Consider the following 25,236-nt stretch of genomic DNA (forward strand, 5'->3'; position numbering starts at 1 on the left):
TGTGAAATTTTTTATATTTTTTCAGCAGCTATCATATATAGCATTAGTTTTTGTTTAGCGCAGATGTGGAAAGAGAAGTGGTATCACTTGATTGTTTTTGCCAGTTGGAAGCTGGGTGTATCTGAAGTTAATTATACTTATATGGAAAAGTTGTGCCTTGTGATGGTTTTTGCAACTAAAATGTTCAGGCACTACATTATTTATGAGAAGGTTGTCCTTTATACGAATGCGGAAGGGCTACGACTGCTGATGAATAAGCTACAACTGCCCAACCATTTGGCAAAGTGGTTAATCACTTTGCAGGAGTTTGAGTATGCGGTTAAGAGAAAGACACCTAGGTTGTAGGGTATCGTAGAGTGCCTTGTGGACTTTGGGGAGCCAAAGGAAGCTCTGGCTGAAGGTAGTGATTGGGACTCATTGTTTAAGATTGACACGGCATCTATTCCCTCCTGGTATGTGGCGATAACACATTATTTGTCGACGGGAGAGACTAGAGCTAGTCTATCAAAGTCAAAAAAGTGAAAGATCAAGCAACATGCTTTAAAATTCACAATAATCGCAGGCACATTGTATCGGAAAGGGGTAGACGATATATACGGTCGATGCGTAATGCCTGACGAGGTTCCTTTCATCTTAGAAGAATGCCATGACTCTGCTTGCGGAGGGCATTTTGCTAGTGGCTAACTACACAAAAAGCCTTGAGGGCAGGATATTGGTGGCTGGCCATCTTCTAGGATGTGTTCGAGTACATTAAAAGATGCGATATCTGTTAATGACATGATAACCGAGAGACTAGGAAGCGACCAGTCACTCTTATTATGGTGATTCTTTCGTTTGAGAAGTGGGGGATTGACTTTGTGGGTCCTATTGCTCCATCCTCCACTGCACAGAAAAGATATATTATTGTAGCGACTGATTATTTTACTAAGTGGTTAGAAGCACATGCAACACGGAAAGACGATCCAAAGGAAACTGCCAGTTTTCTATTAAAGCAAATAGTATGTCAATTTGGTCAGCCAAAAGAAATAGTCTCGAATCGGGGGATGCATTCTCTGAACAAAGTGATAAAAAGCCTTGTCACATCAAGCATAATGGAAAAACCCCCTATAACCCACAAGCCAATGGGCAGGTTGAGAGTACCAACAAGCGGCTTGTGGGCATTCTGTCTAAGGTAGTATTGGAAAAGAAACGAGATTGGGACAAAAAGTTGTACGTGGCAGTGTGGGCATACAATACGATGTTCAAACGAGCTGCTGGTCACACCCCATTAATTCAAGTTAATATATGGAGAGGAGTGCATCCTACCTTTAGAGATTGAGTTGTCAATGATAAGATTCGCGGTTAATCATTCTTTGAGTGGTGGGGATGCCCTCTTAGAGCACTTTACGACTCTGGCACACTTCGATGAGATTAGATTTTAGAGCTTGCTACATCAGGAGGTGACCAAGCGTCGGATGAAGCAACTACATGACCTAAAAGCAAAGAAATACACTTTTAAGAAAGGACAGCTAGTGTTGTACTATGATGTGCATAGAGAATTATTTCCAGGAAAGCTGGAGCCCAAATGGGATGGTCCTTATAGGATTGTTAGGATCAAGAATAATAAATCCACATCATTATTGGCAGATCTTGAGGGTGTGGATTTTAAGAATAAGGTTAATCTTAATAAGATTAAACCTTATTATTTTTTACTGTGGTAATGAAATCAGTGCCTTGCAGGTCTATGCCCAATTAAATAGACATCTACAAGGACACAATGATACAGGTTGATCCATCGATTGATCCCTTATTTGGAGCACCCATACTTAGAGCAGCGATATCATCAGGGCAAGCTCATTTGGTGGAGTAAAGGCTATGAAGTGACCGAGAAAGACGACGAGACATTTGTGTGGGACATCAAAGTTTTTTTCCATCACTGTTTACGAATTTTAACAAGCATCCTTGTTGTGTTTAATGAAGACGATGGGATGGAGCCGTCAGTTCATCCTCTAAATATGTTGAATTTTGACTATCGTAATTACGAATAGAGGAGTTTATTATGGCTGACTGTGTAAACACATTGTGGACGTACACATTATATTTTGATGGGGCGTCCAGGAGTCCTTAAAAAAAAGGGAGTGTTGGAGTAGTTATCCAAGATCCCTGACGTAGAGTTACAATGAAATTAGCTGCTTATCTGAGGGAAGGACTCACTAACAACATGGCGGAGTATAAAGCCTTGATTATGGGACTGAATATCGGCAAGAAAGGTGGTATTTGGAAGTTGTTAGTAAAAGGGGATTCCCAACTGATCTTAAATCAACTCAATGAGACATATACAGTCCAGAATCCTATACTTTGTATGTATCATCGATATGCTATAACCCTACTTGATGAATTTGAGAGCGTATCTCTTCAGCTGATTCTAGGTTCTTGGAATTAGTTTGTGGATTCACTAGCCAATTTTTCTTATGAAGAGGACCTCTTCTTCAACTGTGTTCCTAGTCTGGATGTTGCTCTTGATAATGAGATAGAACTTGGTCATTTGTGGGGAGTGTTATCAGACCACGTGTTATATGGCAGGTGATAGTTGATATGGGTAATGTAAAGAGTAGCCGAGACTCCTCTACCACTATTATCTTGGGCTCATATATTGGTCAGCCGACATGTTATGCGTACGCCTCTTACTATATATGCAGGAGGGGTGTGCCACAACTTAATGCATTTAGTTTAGGGCTGAGAGCCCTATTTTTCCCCCTTGGAATAGAGTGTATTTTCATATATCTGCCTTCTTCCAAGGAGGGATCTATATGAGTTGGTCTTTTGGATTTCTTTAGGCCAAGAGGACTAGTTGTTTTAAGGTTTTAATGTTTGATTTATTTAGGCCAAGAGGGCCAGTTAGTTTGTAGTACAAATGTGCTATTTCTTTAGGCCAAGAGGGCCCTATGTCTGTTTGGTGCAAGTACATTTAATGGTTTGTTGTTTGAGTGATTTCACCATACAGATTGACGAAGTTGCTGGAAGGAGCCTTTGCTGCAGAAGAGCTTCTTGTGGCCATTCTAGGTGGTTTCGTCCCCTTTCCAAGTCTTTTCCCTTAAGCAATTAATTATATATGTGTTTGTAAGGGTTACTTTATTTTGCTTATTGGGGACTGGTGATCAAGGCATGAAGTCCTAGGTTTAGGTTATGTATATTTGTGGGAGGTCTGAGTAGTTATTGCCTCCTGTAAAGGCATAGGCAGGCACTGAAAGACCTGTTTTCGAAGGAAGTTCTAGTGGCCCTGTTTTGCTAATGTGTTAGGCAGCTGTTCTAGGAGTTTTTGTTAGTGTGAGGCAATTAGAGAAGCCTACTACAATTATGATATAAAGAAGCAAAACCCTCAATATCTGGAAAAAAAAAATGAATATACAGAGGTGTGAAAAAAGGGGTTTTAACTCCTAAAACAATAAAATAGAAAAGAAAGAAAAATCCTTGAGCAGTTGTTTATCTCCTTGCGAGGGCTTGGTAGGTTCTTGGGGACAAGTCTGTCCAATGCCTTGTCTTCCTAGGGGTAGCATCTAGCTAGAAAAAGAAAAATAAAAGAAGGTTGGAGCGAAAATAAAAGTGAGTGTTAGAAAAGGATTAAGTGTCGCCTCACAAGGGGTTGGTAGGTTCTTGGGTATCCAGACAGGACCTGAGGCCAATGCCTTGTTCTCCTTGGGTCACTATGCTCAGCTCCCTCCTTTTTACATGCTCGAGTATGGAAAAGAAGAGTATTAAGGACCAATGTGCTAAAAGATAATATTTGTTGATCAGACTATAGGAGTCCTCGCCTAGTAGGAGCTCCTAGTTGAGTTGTCCTTAGTTAGGTAAGTAGTTCAGGCCACCACTTAGGATGACCTCTTTGATAGTTCTTTCTAGCTTGGCTATGTTGGAATAGTTGGTTAGTGACTAGATTTAGGCTTTTTATCAGATTCAGACCCCGATTTGCAGGCCAAACGCAAGAGATAGGCCGGTTAAGAGGGCGAGGGACAAAAGCAAGTTAAGTCTAAAGAGACTTTAGGCCAAGGGGGGTGACCCTTGGGGTCTTGCCCCCCAAAAATTTGATGATGGGGGGGGGGGGGGGGGGGCTTTTTTCCATGAAAAAAAAGAGAAGATGGATATGGTGGTAGCGCAGGTGCAAAATGAGGGGAGAGGAGGCTATAAGCCATCCACCACTTCAATGTAACCCCCCAACTGATCAAATACATGATCTTCTTGCTGCATATGCTTCCTATTGCTTGTCTCCGCTCCTTCAATGGCTGCCTAAAGATGGAGATCCAAAATCAATATTTCTCTCTCCTCCCTCTCTCTCTTCCAAGAGGCAATTCATGTAGGAAGAATCAAGAAGAGAACCGATTGAAGGATGCTTGTCTGTGGTATCGGATCACTCTTGGATTGATGGAGGGCTGGAGTTGGCTATTCGGAGGTGGGATGAGCCTTGAATGAGGGCTGATATGCAGTCCTGCATCAGATTTTAAAACCCACAAAGAAGGAAAAATCGATAATTCTATTTTACAAGGGAAAATTGCTTGTTTTTGACATTTGATTGAGCGAATGTTGTTCTTATGGAGTGAAAATTAGTAGACATGCTGTTTATTGTTTGTGCTATGTTTGCATGATGAAAAAAAAAGAAAATATAAAGTGAAATTTTTGGAAAAAATTTTAGAAACCCGTAAAACACGATTTTAATGAGAAAAATGGGGGTTTTGGTGTTTTTGAGTGGGATAAACCAATACACGTGGGATAAAATGCCAATAAAATCTAAATTTCTGTTGTTCTAAGAATCAAGAGCCATAGCTTTGAAAATTTATCAAATTTTTATTGGAAAAATAGAAACAAATGGAGAAAAATAAGAGGAAAATTAGGAATATGCCTTAGAAAAATATGAAAAAATATAATAAGTGATTGTGGATGTATGGTAGGGCAATGCATGAGGTTTGACCTTAAGTTTTCCTATTGTTTTGTTACAGTGTGTGATTTATTGCTCTTTATACACTAAATCATGACAAAATAATCTCCAAACACCTATGCAACGAAGCAAAACTTAAATAGTGAGGGGGAGTAGGATTTTGTTCAATAGTTTGAGAGCTAAAATAATATAAACTCTGATTGGTTTTTTCTATGCATACCACTTAGGACACAGCCTATTTGGAAATAAGGGATCTAGTAGCACAAGGTTCGCCTTGGTACTAGATTCTTGCAACGAAGTATATATGTATTACTTGGAATTCATGGAAAGACTGTTTGCGTACTAGCACATAGACCGATTTCGAAACATAACTATTTGTGCACAATGAGACATTCACTATTGCATTGATCATACATGTGGTATCAACTCCTCAAAATTCATAGCAATTGTTTGAATTATAGTTGACCCACGTTTGAGAGGGTGAGATTTCCCTTGTTGTAGGACAGTTGTTCGTTTTGTGGGGAAATGTATTGGTGAGAAACATGGTATCTCCTGGATCTCGCTGACAAAGAGAGGAGTCTTTTACGAATGTGTTTATATGTAAAAGCAGCACATCTAGGGGCCAATCCCCAAGATGTAGGAGAGCTGTAGTGGGGCCACGGCAATCAACTGGTGGAGCACCTTCTGTGTCTGTGATGCATGGCACTTATTGCCAATATTTGTGGGATACCCCCTTCGAGGGGTTTTGGGGAAGGTATTGTTGGACTCTTATCTAGATAAAAACACAATATTAGAAATATCTAGTGTTCTTTTAGTTATTATAGATACTCCTGGCTCATGAGGCCGTGTGGTGGTGGAGGTGTCTGTTGTGTGCATGAGGTCAGGCTAATGCCATAGCCAGTGCCGGCCCATTTTTGGTCCCATTAGGTGAATTTGGCGAGCTCTTCAAACTCCATGTCATTCTGATGCTTGACTGGATCTTTTTCTCCTGCAATCCATGCACAACAGTGAGGAGATGAATTCAAATAGTAGAGTAAGCAAGGAGACAAGAGACAAAGCACAAACACTATGGTGAACATCAAGTCTTGGTTGTGATATGCTAGACGTGTGGTGCTAGAGGCACAAATGATGTTTTGTTCTTAAGTAACAAGTGTTATAGGTAGTAAGACTATATCCCATAGGAAAAGATAGGGAAGTCTCGCATAGTTGAAAGGCTATAAAATAACATCCTTGCTTCAATATCAAATAAATAAAATGTACTTTGTGGCATCATGCTTCTCTACTTGTGCTTCTTCCTTTCTTTGCAATCTACTCTTGTATCACTACTCAACCATGTTTTACAACATGGTATCAAACCCCCTTTTCTTGAGGCTATGAGGCAGAAGTGCATCCATTGTTGTGCACAAGGTTGAAGAAGCCCAAGATAAGAAATGAGGTGCTATCCAAGAAGTCTGAGGCTTGGTTTGAAGGTTTGCAAAATTATCAAGTGCAATGGAGGTGTGGAAAAGGTTTCACTCAAGTAAGGTATAAGTAAGTTCATCCTCATTTTGACATTATCATTCTAGCTAGTTTGGGGAGCCTAGTTTAAAAGTTCAAAGAATTGTGGTATTACTAGATGCTTGTAATTCAAAAAAAGGGGCTTGATTGCAAATAAGAAAAGGGCTAATCTTGTTTCTTCAAACCAAAAATATACATTTTAAAAAACATGAAAGTTTTGCTCCCAAATAAGTGATTTACTGGTCAATCTTCATTATAAACCCCTTGAAATTATACCCTTGTAACTAGGATTAGACACTACCATTGAGAAAAAGTGGCAAGTGATAAACCTTTCCATATTCCAAAAAATGATGTTCTATTATGAAGGAGTGTCCAATTTCATTGCTCAAAATTAGATACATGTGTACCATGAAGATGCCAAGCAATTTATGAAAAAAGCATTATGTCCAAGATAAAATAATATGTGATGTCTCTCTTCTAAGTCCAAATACAAAACCTTTTCCAAGTGAAGATGAATGCCATGAAAAAAAAGTTCAAGGATACAAAGAAAATGAAAAATATCAAATGAAGAAGGAAAAGGAAACGAAGGATGTCAAGAAAAATAAAGATACCATGAAGAAATCCAAAAAATCAAGAGTGGAGTCAAAGCCAAGGAGAAAAAGATGAAAAGACATGACAACCAAGACTAAAGAGTCAAATAATAATAAAATTGTAATCTCTACCATTGCAATAATGTAGCCAAGGAGACCAAAAAAGAATCCAAAAATTTGAGTTGTACTTCCTACACCTTGTTTGACACAATATGAGGTTTTCTACCTTGTAGGCATTCAAGGGGGGGGGCAACCTATATCCTTAGGTGCCGTGATCTAGAGGATAAGCTAGCACCAAGGGGGATGTTAAAAGTATAGTGGTAGAGGCACAAACAATGTATGGTTCAAAAGTGACGTGTCTTATAGGTAGAAAGAGTCTATTCCATAGGCAAAGAGAGGGAAGCTTGGCATAACTAAAAGGCTATAAAACAATGTACTTACTTCACTATCAAACCAATCAAATATACTTTGTATCATCATGCTTCCCCACTTGTTGTTCTTCTTTTCTCCATAATCATCAGTGTTATATGATGGTTAGGGTGTAAAATTAAGGTTATTCATATGAAAATAGCAACACATAAAGGTATGATGTACTTTATCATATTTGTAAGTAATATTTTAGAGAGAGAGAGAGAGAGAGAGAGAACGTACTATTCATAATGGTATTAAATTAGCCAAGGGTAAAGAAAAGAAGTCTTAACCTCCTAGGACACGTCTAAGTGTAAGAAGTCTATACACCTAAAAGATGTTCATCTCAAAATGCTTCCCTATCATATGGAGTAAATTTTTCTTATTACATATGCACATGTTGATATATAATCCCTACTATATAAGCATTCCTGTCTCAACATATGTCTATAGATAGCATTATCTATGTAATATTGCATATATCATGTAGTACATTACATTTAGAAAGTTTGGTGAACCATAGATGAAGATCTTCAAAAAATCATTTCATAATCACAAATGTGTATGAAACTAAGTTTATGAGTCCTGGTGCTCTCAAAATTTTATGTTAATATATTCTAGAATTATATATATAATGATATAACACATTATGTTTTACAGATAGTGTTTTGGTATAACCAACATGGTATTATAACTAATAGTAGCATTATCTTATCATGTTATGAATTTTAATAAAACTATATTTCTAGATATTTTATTGCATTCTATTGTGGAGTTATTTTCTTACATTCTTGGATTACCAAAAGTGTTGAGATGTTAAGCTCTACATGAGTTGGCATCCACTACGTGCCTTGGTGATGTGGCACGATATTATTCACAGACATGTTAGGTGATCGATGTGAGGATATATTAGTGATTCTACAACTGGACTATACACATGTAGTCCATACTTGGTCATAGTACATCTATTGTTCCATCTCTTCTTTCCTAGCAGGTTCACACTTAGTGACTGTATGTACATATGTTGTGATACTTTCATGTGAGATCTTTATCATATTGTAGCCTTTGCTCTTTGGTGTGGACGAAAAAGAAAGAAGAAAAAGAAGATTTCAGCCCTATCTCTCTATTTTCTCAAGTCTCCATTGCTTTGGCATGTATGTGCGTAAGTGCTTCAACTCTCTCCCGTCTTGTCTATTTTCCTGGTGTCAAAGCCATCCCATGGCTCTGAAGAGCTCAGGTAAAGGCATTGGAACACAGAGGTAAGCAAGCAAGCAATGGGTAAGAAGCTCTTCCACTTTACTCAATCAGCCTTCGGTTATAGCCAAAAGGAGGCTCCTGAGGCTGGCAAGGTTGCAATCTCAAATTTCAATGAAACTTGATGAGCACTTGAGGTCATTTTGGCTTCCGTTTTAGACCTGCAAGCGGTCGTGACAACAATTTTTGAGTATACTATAATTTTAACCATGTCCACGATTTCAAGTATTTGCTAGGCGGCAAACACAACAGGAATTTGCATATAGATTGTACATTGTAGTTATTATTGTGTAGTTAGTGAAAAAGGTTGTGTGTTTATCACCTTGTAGATTGTAGGTTTTTGCAAGGTTTTCTATTTTCTCAAAATACTTGATAACTTCAATTAGATTGTCAGTGAGAAAATATTGATAAGAAAAATTATCCTACATAGAAGTTCAGAATGAATTTCCACATTGAGGTGCTATCATTTTCAATATCCAAATCAAGTTACAAAAAGAGCCACTACTATGCTCACGATATCCTCACAATTGTCCCTAGCATTCCTTATCTTTTAGGCAAGATAAAGCATGCTACCTCCAACATAGAGTGCTGTGGGACTTGCACTCAACTAGGAGGGAGGTAATATCAACTGTGAAATGGATGTAACAACAATTGAAAGGGGAAAAAATAAGCATGAATCAATTGACAAAGGTAAAGGTGCAAGGCATCATAATTATTTTGAAAATTAATCCTTTTTAACACGTATACTAATTACTTATATTATATTATTTTAAGAGCTAGGCACAATATCCATACAAGTTATAATAATTTCTATTGGAAAGAGAGACCTATAGCTTGTCTAGGCTACAAGCACTATCTTTCATTCACTTATACAATGATCAATGTAATAAATGTGTATATGTAAATTTGTAAAGGCTAACCACTAAGAGCCAACTAAGAGAGGCATGCACCCAGTTTGAGTCAAAGCCCAAACTCAAAACACTATGTATAAAAGCTATAATGTAAATTGATAAGCTCATTCTTGTGATACACAAACTTGAGAGCATTATTCTTGTTCTTTCTTCCACTCTATCTTCTTGTGCTTCACCTTGATAGTGAGGGAGAGCGAGAGTGTGAGAGCGAGGGACTTGGAGAGTGAAGATTCTTTCTTGCATTATACATTTCTCTTCTTCACCTTCTTTGAGGAGAGTTGGATTGGAGGAGAGTTTGGTACTTCTCTTTTTTTTCATGTTTCCTCTTGCACATCGAGAACTTCTAGACCAAATTGAGAGATATGAAGTAGAGAAGGAAGATCAAGAACCACTATATGGATTAGAGAGCCATATTTGAGCCTTTGGTTCATGGTGCCAAGAAAAAGGTAAGACAGTGACCTCATACACCCTTGTTGGCTTGTTTATTCTTGCTTTCATAGGATTTGAGAGCATGATGGATAGATTGATGAGTGCAAGAGTTGTATTTGCTATGAGAGATAACCATTGCCAAATTGAGTGAAGCACTTTAAACAATAGGTTTTTTGTCAAGTCCAATAGTCGAGCTTACAAAAGCTATGATAGTGCAACTCATAAGAGAATATGTACATAACAAAAATATCTAAATTCTTTTAGATGGGAGAGATTTTGGATTTTTACCTATACACTTCTTGTGAGAAGTGTCATACCATGTACAATAGTTGTAGGTATCCTGTTCATAATTATAAAGTAGTGGTAATTGCTTCAACCCAATAGTAATGAGAAAAGTCTATTTCAAACATCAATGCTCAATTTAGGTCTACAATATACATGCTTTCTTTCTTAGAAACTCCCTTTTGTTGTAGATGTTAGATATGATCAATGCCCCACCCTCATTAGGTGCTACCAATGATCCATGGTGCTCAAAGTTGTAAGGCCCCCATTATGAGGAGAAGCCAAATGCGAGCCCGGACATTGGTAGAGTCTTGACTTGTATATCAGATGAGGTCTATATGACCAGATGGCAAAAAGGTGACCATTGTGGGTCTAATCTTTGGGTTAGATGGAGTGGTTAAGCTGGTAGCAACTCGAGGCACATTGCATTGAGTTGCGTGGTAAGGGAGTTAAAAGGGGGCCCTATTGTGGGGTCCGGGGGCCGCGGAAGCGGCCCCTGGCTGGGGGGTCCCAGGGGGGTCGAGGGCAGCGCCCCCGGCCCGATGGTAAAGGGAATATTCCGTGGAATATTCCCTGGCCGACTAGTGGAGGCTCATATGGTAGGTCGGTCAGTAGGCCGACCTAACGACCTTCGCGGGCTATAAAAGCTAAACCCCTTCGCAGCCATCTAACACTCATCTTTCACCCAGTCAGAGTTGTTGTTTCAGCTAGCCTTAAGCTCTTCACCTATCTTCTGTCTAGATCACCATCTAAGCTTCACACAGTGGAAGCGCACGGGTGGACAGAGCCATCTTTGTATCAGTTTTTTGGAGTTAAAGAATTTACTGATTCTCCTCTTATCTGTTGTGTACTCTCTATCTCTTTCTTAGATTCTGTTCGCTGCGCTGTGTAATATTTTACAGTAGAGAATAACTACATGTAAACTACGTTTCAATACATTTTTTGGTAAAAGTTAGCAAACTCACTAGAGAAGTACTCTCCCCCTCCATTTGACCTTAATCATTTAGTATATAGCCATGTCTCCTTCTGAATGAAAGCTTTAAAGCTTATAAAGTGATTGAATACCTTAATTTTCTTATGCATATAAGAAACTCATACTTTTCGAGTGTGATCATCAATGGAGGAGACATGATACTTGCAATCACTCATAGTTGTAGTCTTTGTAGGATTGTATATATCAAAATGTATCAACTCAAGTGGTTTCTTGCATACATGATTTTTATGTGGAAATGCATGACTTTCTTGCTTTCCAAATTGACATGTTGTACATAATTTATGCATACCATCATTTCTAAACTTTGGTATGCCATCCATAATTTGTTTTGATTGAGTAGCATCCATTTCAAGAAAATCTATATACAGAGTAGAGTACATTGCAATCAAATTGCAACCATTTCCAAGGTTCTCTTCATGATAATCATCAAATGTGAACCGACCATGCAATCCCTATTTCATCATTTAACCAACAAAAACTAGTTTCCTAGTTATGTTTAGTACATTAAACACATTAGTTAAGTACTTTGTTTTACCATCTTGCATACTGATGATAACATTTTCAACTAATGGGGTGGGCTATATTATCCCATGTGTACACATAACCCAAATACTCTAGACTGCACATCTCTCTAAACCACTCTTCATGAGAAGTCATGCGGTTAGAGACACTCAAGTCTACATATAATACATCATTCATAAATGAACCATCATCAATCATAGTATTCATAACAAAGGGTTGCTTACTTCTCTCATCATTATCTCTTCTAGTGGAAGCATAATTACCTTATAACCTTTTTCCATTTCTAATTTCAACGTTTTTTTCGAAACAATTACTAAAAATCTTGCCTTTCTTACCAAAAAGCCAAAATTCTCTATAATCACCAAATTTCTCTATAATCACCAAATTTCTATGGTCACTTAAAACTTATAAATTTCCCTCTTGGGCTCCCCTAATTTCCTTGGGACTGTCCTCCCCTATTTTGTTGTATACCATAACTTTGACCATGATCACTACCTTGGCATCAATGATGTCATTTACCTCTAATGGTAGGGTAAGATACTTATTTAAACTTGCTCTGGATTTCAGAAGGAGACGAGTTCAAACCAAGGTACTTCTCCTCAAGTATTAGCACAATAATTAGTTTTGCAAAGTCATCATTGCTAGTATTCATAGATGACGTAAAACTCTTAGACTCATCTCCAAGTCTATCTAAGCATGCTCACACAATATAATTTTCATTAATTACTATATTGATAGATCCAAGAGTTTCCAAAATATTCTTGATATTTAATATATAATAATTGATGAAAAAATTCCATATTTTAACTTAATTTAGCTCTAACTTGAGTTGTAGCTTTTTGGACTTTGTGTTTATCTCAAAAAATCTTGCTACATTCTTCCAAGTAGTAGCGATGGTTTAAAATTCCTACAAATAGCCCACATACTCCTTGTCTCCCTTTGGTATGCTTTTCCACACATCGAGAATATTGCACCTAAATATCTGCTAGAAAGTGGGAGCAAGGAGTAGTAATTGGCTACTATAGGGTCAAAACATATGTATATCCACAATATCCCTTAGAATCACCCCTAGAATGAGGAGGAGAGAAAGTTTGTGGCTCTTTGAGGCACCCACCACAACCACCACCTCCATCAATCGAGCAAGATGTCCTTGAGTCTCCCTCTACAGCTAGCCTAGAGTGTCAACTCCACCTGCTAAAGATCGATGTGTCAGAGCATGCTGAGGTAGAATGTGCTAAAAACCCTAGGAAAACTCTTCATCTGCCATATCTTTGAAGCATGCTATTTGATCTGAAGACATCCATGTGAAGATCTCTTGCAGCTCCCATCTATAATCTCTCGGCTCATCGTGCTTTCTAGATCATCTACACTGGTCTACATAGCCAAATTAAAGATGTTTAAAAAATCAATATAAGAATGAATGTGACCCATGATAATATACATTTGTGAAGAAGAATGTTAGTTAAACAACATTTGGTAAATTACTTATAAAAGTGAATAGTCAACAATTTTGACAAGTGAACACAAATACGATTGGTCCTATGGCTCCATAACAAGCTCTTGGTATAGCTTGGCATACACTAGAAGATTTATGTATAGGTCCCCATAAAAAGAGGAGGCTACATCATCATCAAAGCACTTTTGTACTCCAAAATCTTCACCTAGATTGCTTGTAGTTTTCTCATCTACAAGTTGCAAGTCATCCTCCTCCTCAACTCTTTGCAATAGTGACTCCTCTACCTGCACACTTTGGTCGAAAATGCTAGGAACATTGCTTTCATTATACACTCAAGCACTCCAAGGCATCAATGGCACAACACACTACCAGTTAGGTTGTCACGTACTTTGTCCATTATACATGTAGGCCCTGAATATATGTATCCTAATCTTATGTTATCCAATTTTCAATTATAGAGTACTCTAATAATTCTCAATTTCATATTTGTGTGCGGCGTCAATTTATTGAGGTGCCAAAGGAGAAGGAAGCAGAGCTACTACTTGCATTGGATACCACCAATGCATAAGTCTTCTTCCTTAAACTATGCTTCTTATATTATGCTTATGTTTGTTTCCAATAGTATTTCTAGGGTGCATGTTACTCCAAATATTGGTCATGAGGTGTACATGCTCCAAAAGTTTGGCCTTGCAAACAAAGAATCCATTCTAGATAGATTGAGTTCAGATATGAGGAAGTGGGTTGAGGTTGAGATGAGTATAGAGGGAAGGAAGTATCATGGTGCCACTCCATGGGATAACTCTCCTTGCAGTTTAAAATATCAACTTTTATGGAAGGTGCTTTTTTATCTCTAGCTCTCTTGTATGGAATGTGCTTTTCTATCTCTGGCTAAATTTTATTTTTGTTTTGGCACGATACAATGAATTCCATGCCTTTATCTCAAAAGAAACTGTGAACGTTGAGGCTCTTGGTATATTAGATAAGTCTATAAGAGCGAAAGAGCAGTGCCTCAAAGATAGGGGTTGCAAGTACTTATGCATTGCCAATCCCCAAAATGGGGATGATTTCTTTAAGTTGTTATTTAGCCTAAGGTGGGATGATGCAAGCATGCTCAAGATCACAAGAGACAAGTTGTATTGTCTTACAAGTTTAAATAACTCTCCGAAAATGTAATTTGTATTTATAAAGCAAGTTGTGTGCGTGTTGCCTTTTTTCTTCAATGCTTTCTATTCATGCATGTTTTTGTGCAACGTAGGAAAAAAATATTACTACATATTATGAGTCTTATGAAGTCTAAAGATCCCCAATACTCTCACTTTGGTGATTACAAGCTCTTTTGGGTTTACATGAAGAAAGAGACATATTGGGCTCATTTACATTTGGAGGCAGTACTATAGATCCAAAGGATACAAGTAGAAGGTCTACAACAGTCAGACTCATTTGAGGAGTTCTTCAAACTTAACTTGAAGAATCATGTCATGTAGGTTGGCACAATGCAATACATTGATATTGCTTTCTTGAGATTTTTCTTAATATACATGTCAATATTAAGTTTTGGTAAAATATTTGTAGGCTTTTGTATGTCTCTTGGATTGAGTGAAGTCTTCTGACACTAGAGAGAAAATGCCAGAGCTTGTGCATTCATCAAAACTCATGATTTATAGGTTTATTTTGATTGTTGTGCATGAGGAGTAATCATTTCTTCTCTTATGGTAAGTGCTTTGATCGTTATGGAATCATTTAGATTGAGAATGTTGTAGGTGGATACTACAATGTGTAGAAGAGAGGACATTGGATGTAGCTCCAAAATTCACAAGAGAGTGGATTGATATCCATGATGAGAATACCATGTATTCTCCAACATTATGTGAGAGAAACTTGACAACATGGGAAGCAAATGTTTGACCTTGGTGGCTCTATTACCTTGTGGGAGTTACCCCCAAGCAAGATTAATTACTTCAACCCATGTAAAGTGCCTTGTTGCTTTTGTAGAATTACTTTTTATGCTCATGCATGAGGGTTTAAAGGTTGAATCATGCTTGTAGGGTTCATGGAGGAGGTTCATGCTTGTGATTTACTTGCCACACCCACTGCTGTAGATGAGCAAGCAAGTACATGTATTGAGGCGTAGAAGGAAGTACTCAAACCATTGAAGTAAACTACACAAGCCACCCAAGGTACTCATGATAATGTGCAAGCTACTCAAGCTACCATTGGAGCCACTATTGCATCTCTTGCCAGCCTTGTTGACAAGAGAGGCAAGGGGTTATGAGCCAACCAAGCACCTCCATAGATCCACAGAGAAAAAAATTTGATGCAATCATTTATGACACCCACCACCTCCTTTGTTGCAAAGTCATCTCTTGGTTGGGAGAGGCAACCCATAACTTGTTCAGTAGGTGAGAAGCTCTTATATTAACTTGAAATTCATTTTATTTTTTTGGCGCACATGAGGAAGACTTACATGTATGATAATTAAAAATATATTACTTGAAATAATTATTGCAGGGTTCCAATATCAAACATACATTGATGCTTTGCTAGTGGATGTGATTCAGAAAGATAGATTTTCCCTTGATAGGTAAACATGGTGACCACACTTTGCAAGAACCTCAATTTACATGTTCCATGTAGCATTGCATCATTGTTTACTTAGCATCAATGACTATGTGCTTTTTTCAAAATAGCATCAACAAGTCTTCTGCAACATAGAAGATGCATCTTTATAGCGAAGATGGCATTCCATGTCAAGAGGTAGCTCGATTGATATTTGCAGATTTTCTTAGGATCTTTCTTGTGGATGCTTTAGGTCCTCCTCCATTAGGTAAGCTACATTTTCTCTCATACAAGGTCTATACCAAAATCACTTCCCATATGTTATGACATTTGTGCTTCTTTTAGAGGACATGACTATTCCCAAGTGGAATACATTCTCAAAGGGTATGATTATGGGTTGCATAGATCTTGCTTGTGAGTATTTGGCTAACGAGGAATTCCTGGTTAGTATGTGCTTGGCAGAGCATATAGTTGAGTTCATTGTAGATGCAACGAGAGTGGGGCTTGTGCTTCACTGCTCGTGGATGCTCATGTGTAATTCCAAGGCTTATTGGCACCCTATTACTAGAGAGGCAGTAAGATAACAAAGTTGGATGCTTTAAACATATTGTTATATGCTGCAAACAAGGTTTGTGTTGCATGCTTTAAATGTAAATTTGGATCACTTATTGTATTTGCACTCATGAATAGGTACTTGATCTTACAATGTGTCTTTCGCATTGTGCCAATCATGTTGTACCTTGCTACAATAGAGAGGCTGGGGAGAAGATTTCAGAGAGATTGTTTCTAGTGTATCATAGCTACATGCTGGATGATTGTGTCTTTCCCAAAGATATTGATGGTGTCATTCTTAGAGGGGTGGAGAGGTCTCATATTTTTTATCGATAAGTAGTTCTGTATGTTTTTGCTCTCAAGTTTCCTTGTATAGTTATTTCATTGTTTCTAATTGCATGGTCACAAACGTTTTGTATCTTAATTGATAATATGGTTAGGTGGTTATCGGCTACATTTACGAAGCTCACTACGACTATGTTTTGGATGTGTTTGCAGGGTGTGGTGGTTTGTTTGCGTTGTCGAAGGGTTTTCAAAAGCAAAGTCGCAACCACAGAGGACCTTCACTAATTTCAGGATAGAAGATCAATCAGGCGAATAAGAAAAATGAGAAAATGATGTCAAATAGTATTCATATTTCTGCCATGAAGTTTGCTAAATACAAGATGACTTCAAATCTGTTCAGTCCACTGATTTTAGGCCTCTTAATTTAATTCTGCTGCATTTGTAGATCCTTGACCTCAAGTCATATGTGCAGAAATTCAGAATTCAGATATACAACACTATTGTGATCTTCTTGGATTCTGATGTCAATAATGTGCAGGAAACTGCCATCAGTGAGTTTACAAACAAGAGGCATGAACTGTAATAAAGTCTCTTTACTAATATCTCGAACTGTGGACCTTCCTGTGTGGAAATTGTATTTATCCACCAAGAGCTCTTCAACGTGCTTCACAGCTTTTCCCCTCCATTACTTCAAGAAAGAGCTAAGGTTCCCATAGAGATCTGAAACTCTGTTTTTACTTCTTTCAGCACACTAAAGTTATTGGAATATAGATTGTTGTCATACAGATGCATTCATAAGGAGTTGCTTAAAGCAGTTTTGTTTTCTGAAAAAAGCTTGCACCGAAAGGAATTGCCTTTTCCCAGTAAGTATGGAAATATAATTTTCTGTTCTCCCCCCCAAAGTCTGGAGCATTGATAGCACAAACCTTCAAGCCTAGCACTCTTGTTTGATCGTTCTTCAAAAACGATAAAGGCATCATTGAAAAGTCAGCTTGTGAGAGCTTCAATTCAGTCGCGCTTGAGGTTATGCAGCCTGTTGTCGTAGTTAACTCTGGGGAATGAATTATGCGAGCCTCTGTGACCCGTCCATATCGAGAGAATTTCTTCTCCAAATCCCGTTCCGTTGTACTAAAGTTAAGACCTGCAATGAAAAGGTTATTCCCTAGTTTTCCAAGACCGGTACTTGGAGGAGATCATGCCCGTATGCTTGAAGAATGCCTGCACGTTGATCGATAATTGGAGAGAGGGCTTCACCGTCTTTACGATTTCATGAGCAATGCTTCATCTTGTGATTCGTCAACTTTGGCTTTCCATCCTCCGACTCTCCCGACGTCACAGCTCTTCTTCCTTGTCTTCAACTTTGTCTTCTTTTTTCACTTGTCGTAGCCTCTTTCGATACTCCTTCACAGAGCATAATCATTGATGCATCTACGATCAAATGACGGTGCCTATCTTCATCTCTGTTGCACTAGCAGTCGGCCTCATCCTAGACTTTCACATTTTCTTCAGCTTCTTTTGTCTTATTCTCCTTTGCTGCGTTTTCCCTTAGTCCGTCGTCTTCTCTCGTACTCCTTGTCAGTTCTCCTTCCTCATGTCTTCTACGAGCATAATGATCTTCTCTATCACAATAGCCTCCACTTCTCGCTTCGATCGTTGTTGGACACTATCACAATAGCCTCCACTTCTCGCTTCGATCGTCGTTGTGTCCAACAGACCCAAAAGGAATCACAGAGAGAGGAACCCAGACCCGACTCCTGATCCGCCAAAGAGCTTTTTTCTTTCCTCTGACGGATTCCATCCCCCCCAAACAGCAGGATTCTACTGATCTCTATTAGTCAAGCGACTGCCGCTGAATCAATCGACTCCCCTTCATCTACTCAGAAACAAATCCATCTCTCTCCGTTGAATTCATGTCTTTCCCTCCTTCTTCCACTTTGGATGTGTTTAACTCCTGCTGCTTCAGTTGAGATGGAGGAGCTCCCTGTGGCCCCAAGTATACATTCGCTATATGTATCTTGTCCTTGTATGGTGTTCCTTTGAAGGCGCTATTCTTCTCTTTGACGTCGGAACTTCCCTTTCCAGCCTTTAAACTAGGTATTTCCAAATCATCTGCATCTCAGTCTTGCTCGACAGGTTCCGCGACAGACATGTCCATCCTCCGCTCAAACACTCAAACTGAATTTTTTTTAATCACAGTGAGGATCCAGCCAATCATTTTGGATACCTTTCGCACTCAATACAATCCCCTTGCTTCCCCATGATTCACCAAAAAAAACTCTCCCTTTCTTTTTGGATTCCCTAAAAAACTCCTTTCTTTCCTTTGTTGCCATTCGTGAGATTCCTTTCCTCCCTTTTTCAACTTTAGCCCCCTTTTCCCTCTATAAACAGGACTTCCCGTATTATCTCTGCTTTTCCCTCCTTCTTCTCTGATCACCATGTTCTCTCTCTCCTCCTAAAAAAAACTTCACATTTTCAAAAAAACAACGACCTTCCCTCCTCCGTGTTTTTTTGCACTCCTCTCCATTAAGCCCTTTCAAAAATAGTCCTCTTCATTTCTAGTGTAAGTAATGCATTCTACCATTGTTGCATCAATTGTCACAAAAACCATCTTAAACAATCAACTTTCTTTTCTACAAGAAGACCCTTACATAAACCAAACCCTTTCCAAATTCCTTGCTGTTGACAATATTGATTACACGCTTATTGTCTGTGAAAACATTGCAGTATTTGCTATTCACAGCAATAGGATTGACCGTTTACAGATGACTAGGCACCATGATATTCTTTCCAATGACTCCACTGATTGGCATGTGAAACCGATGGTAATCCTGTGTGAGCATCTACATGTAATGCTCGGAAAATTCCCCAAGAAACTTTTCTTAGTTTCCCATCCTTGCTCATAACATCTTCCTTCTCAATGAGGGCACCACTCGCATGAAATGTGATCTTAAATGTCTACTAATTTGAGAAAATGCCTTCCTCTTGCATCTGTTTGTATAGTTGTAATGTCTTCTCTCCTTGACCCTGTTCAACATAGACTGAAAGCAACCCTTCATGCTCGCCACTATACTCATACGCAGAAAATAAATGTAAACACAACAACTAAGTATGTACAAAGTATCAAATCACACACGCAACTTTCGGGTGGTTTTCACACCTCGAATGCGCAGCAATACGACATCCACCCCCTCTAATCCTGCGCATCCTCCGGATGGGCCAACTACCCATGATCATTATCATCAAGATCCACAAACAAATCAATCTCTTCATTATGCATTTCCGGTATATCAACAAGATTATCTGTCATATCATCTGTCTCTTCCATTGGAGTTTCTTCTCGTTGCTCTTCTCTTGAAAATCTTGATTCTTTTTCCAGCAATAGGCACTCTAAGCACTGTCCCATCCAATACTGTCAGCTCATATGTTGCATTATCAAAGACATGTCTGACTATGTACGGCCCAAACCATCTTTTCACCATCTTCCAAAGTGCAGTATGCTGATTTTCAAGGCTGCTATCAAAGACCAATACCCAACCTCCCTCTTCTATTGCTCTAGGCCGCAAGCGATGCCTGCTGTCAAACCTGCCCTTATTCCTTAGTCTAGCAACCTTCAACTTGTCAATAGCTAGCTGAATATCCTCTGGTCTCCTCTCCAACTGTCGAATCCGAAGAGCTAAGAGCTCCTCTCTCGTCAAATCCTCCTGCCAAGGTAAAACTGACCAAGTCAAAGCACAAATCTCAGTTGGCATAACAGGTTTCTGACCATACATCAACTCTGCAGGCATATATCCTGTGGTAACACTATGAGTCGTACGATCAGCCCACAAAGCAAATGGTAGAAGTATCGGCCATTCTCCAATCCGTCCTCTGCATGCTTTGGCTAATGCTTTCACTATCAACGGATTCCCTCTTTCACTCTTCCCATTTCCCTTTGGATTATATGCTGTAGTTAGAGCCAACTTGATTCCTAGCTGAGAGAAAAACTCCCTAGCTTCATTTGCATCCAATTCACCACGATCCGCAGTGATCTTACCCACACAACCATACCTGCAGAAAATTTCCTCCAATAAAAACTTACACACTACACTAGTGGTCTTCCTTCTCAAAGATCTGCCCTCAACATGATTAGTAAGATTCTCTCTAGCCAAAACAATGTATCTCATCTGCCATAGATGCATAGGCATGGTAACCAAATCAACTACCCACTTATAATGAATGCATAGCGGATAGGTCGGATGAAGCTCATCTCGATAACGCACTACCGAATACATCTGGCAGTCTCTGCAAGTCTCAACAAAGTGAGAAACATCTCTATACATGCCTTTCCACCAATATTTCTCCTTGATTTCTCATAAGTAGCCCACACTCCTCTATGACCAGCCCAAGGACTCTCATGAAACTCCCTCATCACCTGTAATTGTATTTCTCTATCGCAGACAACCCGCAAAGGTAATCCACCTCTTTTCTTTGGATGCTTCCAAAGAAATCCGTCCTTGAGAAAATAACCATAGGCTTTCCTTCTGATCTTCTTGAACTCTTCATCTGTCCATTCATCTCTTTTGCTTAGTGTACTAAGGTACCTACCAATCTGCAACCAATCTCCAACATAGAGTTCTTCTATGAAAGCCACAATATCATAGACATGACAAACATGATCAACCATAGTGGCTGAAATTTCTGCATCATCCTCTTCTGCAAGTAGAGTCTCCTCATCATCATATCTGGCTCTAGACAACATATCTGCCACTGGATTATCCTTCCCTGCTATGTGTTTAAATTCCGGATTTAATGACTTGATGTATGCAATCCATCTCAGCATAGCTATATCCGGAGTAGAGCAACTCGTAATCATACCAATCAATGGTAAGCAATCTATCTCTACCACAACTGAAGCTCCAATAAAGTACTCCTTGTCACATTTGAGAGCCGTGACAATCCCCAGGAGCTCCCTCTTGATTTGCGGATATCTCGTCTGTCTCTCGTTTAGGACTTTTGCCCCAAACCGAATAGCATACCTATTTCCATTTGCATCATCTTGACCCACAGCCCAACCTATGCCAATTGGACTAGTGTCAATTGTCAATACAATAGGCTTTCCACAAGTATAATCAGCTTTCCTGAGAGTAGGAGCATTCTGCAATAAGTTCTTCAATTTTCGCATGGCTCTAGTGTGGCTCTCATCCCAATAGAATTTCTGCCCCTTTCGAAAAAGCTGATACAAACAATCTGCTATGTGTGCAAAATGAGGTATCCAAATCATATAAAACACACAAGCTCCAATGAATCTCCGTACCTCTGAAGTGGTAGAACAATACTCCGCAATCTTGCCTATAGCATTCACCTTATCAGGTGAGGGTTTCCTGCCATAATATCCACACATATGTCCAACAATGACAACCTCATTCACTCCAAAAACAGATTTTTGCCCTGAAAGTATCAAGTTCACTTCTTCTAACTTGGCCAAAATCTTCTCACATGCTGAAATATAATCAGCCACAAAGTATCTCCATCCCTGATCATTTAGACTCTCATTCTTCTCTTCTTCTGCACACCCCTTAATGGGCACATCATCCAAGAAAGGGATAGTAAGCTGAGGTATATAATCACGAAGGACCTTATGCATGGCATTCATCATATGCGCAACAGAATTAGTGGCACCTTGAGGCAAGGTACACATCCTGACAAGCCCAATAGGAGTTCTCATGGTGGTTATATCCCTGCTTTCCAAAGCCAGCTGAAACTGATCATATCCTGAATACAAATCACCTAAAGAATAGATGGCACATCCAACAAATGCTTCTGCAAACTCATCCACAACTGGACATATACCAACATTCCTGATAGTAACTCTGTTCACTGGCTGCATATCCTGAATAAATCGGAGAGTTCCATTCTTCTTTGGAATTGTAAACCACCTGTTTGAGTATGGTGTAGATGAAGGCTCAAGGATTCCCATCCTGATTTTCTCATTCAATAAATCAATCAGCTTTGGCAGGTGTGCCTTAGGCACTGGAATAGGTCGGAGATTCCATGGAATATGAGGAATAGTGAAAATTACCATAGGAGCAACCATATCAGGATTCACACATCTAATCTTATGTGGGAAAAAAGCAAATCCCCTTCCATGTCGCTCAAGCATCTCCTGAAAGCATTGCTTCTCTATGGGTAGCAAGAAATCACCATTTCCAATTTTCAATTCAGCAAGAGTCTCTGGTGAAAATTTATGACCAATATGCTCTGGATTCCTCAAAATATGGTTAGGTGGTTATCGACTACATTTACGAAGCTCACTACGACTATGTTTTGGATGTGTTTGCAGGGTGTGGTGGTTTGTTTGCGTTGTCGAAGGGTTTTCAAAAGCAAAGTCGCCACCACAGAGGACCTTGACTAATTTCAGGATAGAACATCAATCAAGCGAATAAGAAAAATGAGAAAATGATGTCAAATAGTATTCATATTTCTGCCATGAAGTTTGCAAAATACAAGATGACTTCAAATATGTTCAGTGTTGAGATATCGAGCTCCACTCGTGATACGCCAGGGTGACCGTTGTATATTTATGTCACCGACTTGTCAGTTGCAGACGCGGTTGGTACACCGCCCATGAATAATAGCTACATGATAGCTATCCTTATCTACTCTAGTTCGTGGCTCAGTTAGTATGCCACCTTAGTTAGTTGAGTTTGGTTTGAGACCCATATATAGGGTTCTTCTATTTCTTTGTACTAGAGTTCTTTTGGCTTACACAACTAAGAAGAGGAAAACTGTTTTCAGCCTCCACCCTTGTGTGTCTTCCCCCATTGTGCAAGCAAGAAAGCTTCAAGCGAGACTCCTTCCTTCTCTCCCACAATATTGACATGGTATCAGAGCCTTGTTCGTGGTAAGGAGCTCAAGAAAGCAAGCCAAGCTCGCGGTGGTCTGGTAAGAGGAGCAGTGTTGCTTTCATTTTCTGTTTTGGGAGCAGATCTCTGCAGGTAGCACAGCCGGAAATTGCAGGAGTGCATTGTCTCAGGTTGAGACGCCCTTCGCGGTGAAGCAAGAGGGCAGTATATGCTGCGGGACAGGGCTTTAGCCCTAGGCGACCTTGTTTTTTTGATTTGAGGCCATTTCGGGGCCTGTTTTGCAGACGGAAGTTTTCTGCACGCACTCAGGAAAAGGCTCAGTTTTATGCTGTGCGACCACTGTTCTACAGGTCGGTGAAAAGTTACTGTAGAAATTGCATCGTATGCTTGTGCGCAGAGACATTGGGAGTTTCAGAATCATCCTTGGTTCCTGTTTATGCAAAATCGTCACTAGGAAGTGACTGTGTGGTCAAATACCACTTTCGCCAGTTTTGCAAATTTGCCCTTGTGAGGGTGAAGCTGTGTTTTTTGCAGTGACAGAATTTCTTGCAGTATTCTGTAATGGCGTCTGATTCTCTTTCACAGATTGTCACTGAAAAGCTTGACAAGAACAACTTCCAGGCATGGAAGTTTAGAATGACGAATTTCCTTATGGGAAAAGGATATTGGGAATTTGTTGCAGGAAATGAAGAAGAACCAGTTCTTCCTGATGTTCCCAATCAACAACAAATGCAGGCATTTAAAACATGGCATGAGAGAGCCAGGAAAGTTATGTATTGGCTATCTATCAGCATTTCAGACTCTATGATTGTGCATATTCAGGATGCAAGTACGCCAAAGGAGGCATGGGATACTTTGTCAAAAATGTATAGCACAAATACGCAAGCCAGGAAAATGCAGCTCAAGCAAGAGTTGCACAATGTGCAAAGAGAAAATATGAACATCAACGACTACCACATGAAGGTGAAGAAGATTGCAGATGCACTTGCTTCCATTGGGTCGCCAGTGGAAGATGATGATTTAGTTTCCGTGACCTTGAATGGTCTAGGAAAGGATTATGCACAGTTTCGGACATCCATTTCAGTTCGTGAAAGATTTCCTGATTTTGAGGAGTTGATTGCTCTTCTAATTTCTGAGGAGCAGAGAAATGGTGGTGCATCTTCTTCAGGAGGAACTTCAAAAGAAGCTGTCTTCTACTCAAATACTGGAAGAGGTAGAGGCAGAGGTAGAGGAGGCCGATTTGGAGGCCGTGGTAGAAATCAGAATATGCAGCAAACTCAAGAAAACCAGTCCTATGGAGGAGGACGTGGTAACTCTAGAGGCAGGGGGAGCCAAAGAGGTCGTGGTGGATGGCAAAGAGGCCAAAATGCAAACAGTAATGTTGAATGCTACTATTGTGGTAAAATGGGTCATACGGCTAAAGACTGCTCTAAAAAGCAGAATGACATCATGAATGGAAAATTGCAACAAGGAAATTATGCATCTTCTAGTAGACAGGGTGATGACAGAAATGAGCACTTGTTTATGGTGCAGCACATGAACAATTCTATGACAAGTGCAGAAGAAAGCAATGATGTATGGTATGTTGACTCAGGTGCATCAAACCACATGACAGGTCATGCAGAATGGATGGAGGATGCAAGGAAAATGGAAAAACCAGGATTTGTGGAGACTGGTGATGATACTGCACATCCTATTGTGCAGATTGGAAAAATTCCCTTGTCTATGCAGGGTGGGAAAAAGAAATAC

Source organism: Lygodium microphyllum, chromosome 11, assembly GCF_053477565.2.
Source record: "Lygodium microphyllum isolate KBCC chromosome 11, Lygodium_microphyllum_v1.1.10, whole genome shotgun sequence".
Taxonomy (NCBI): Eukaryota; Viridiplantae; Streptophyta; class Polypodiopsida; order Schizaeales; family Lygodiaceae; genus Lygodium; species Lygodium microphyllum.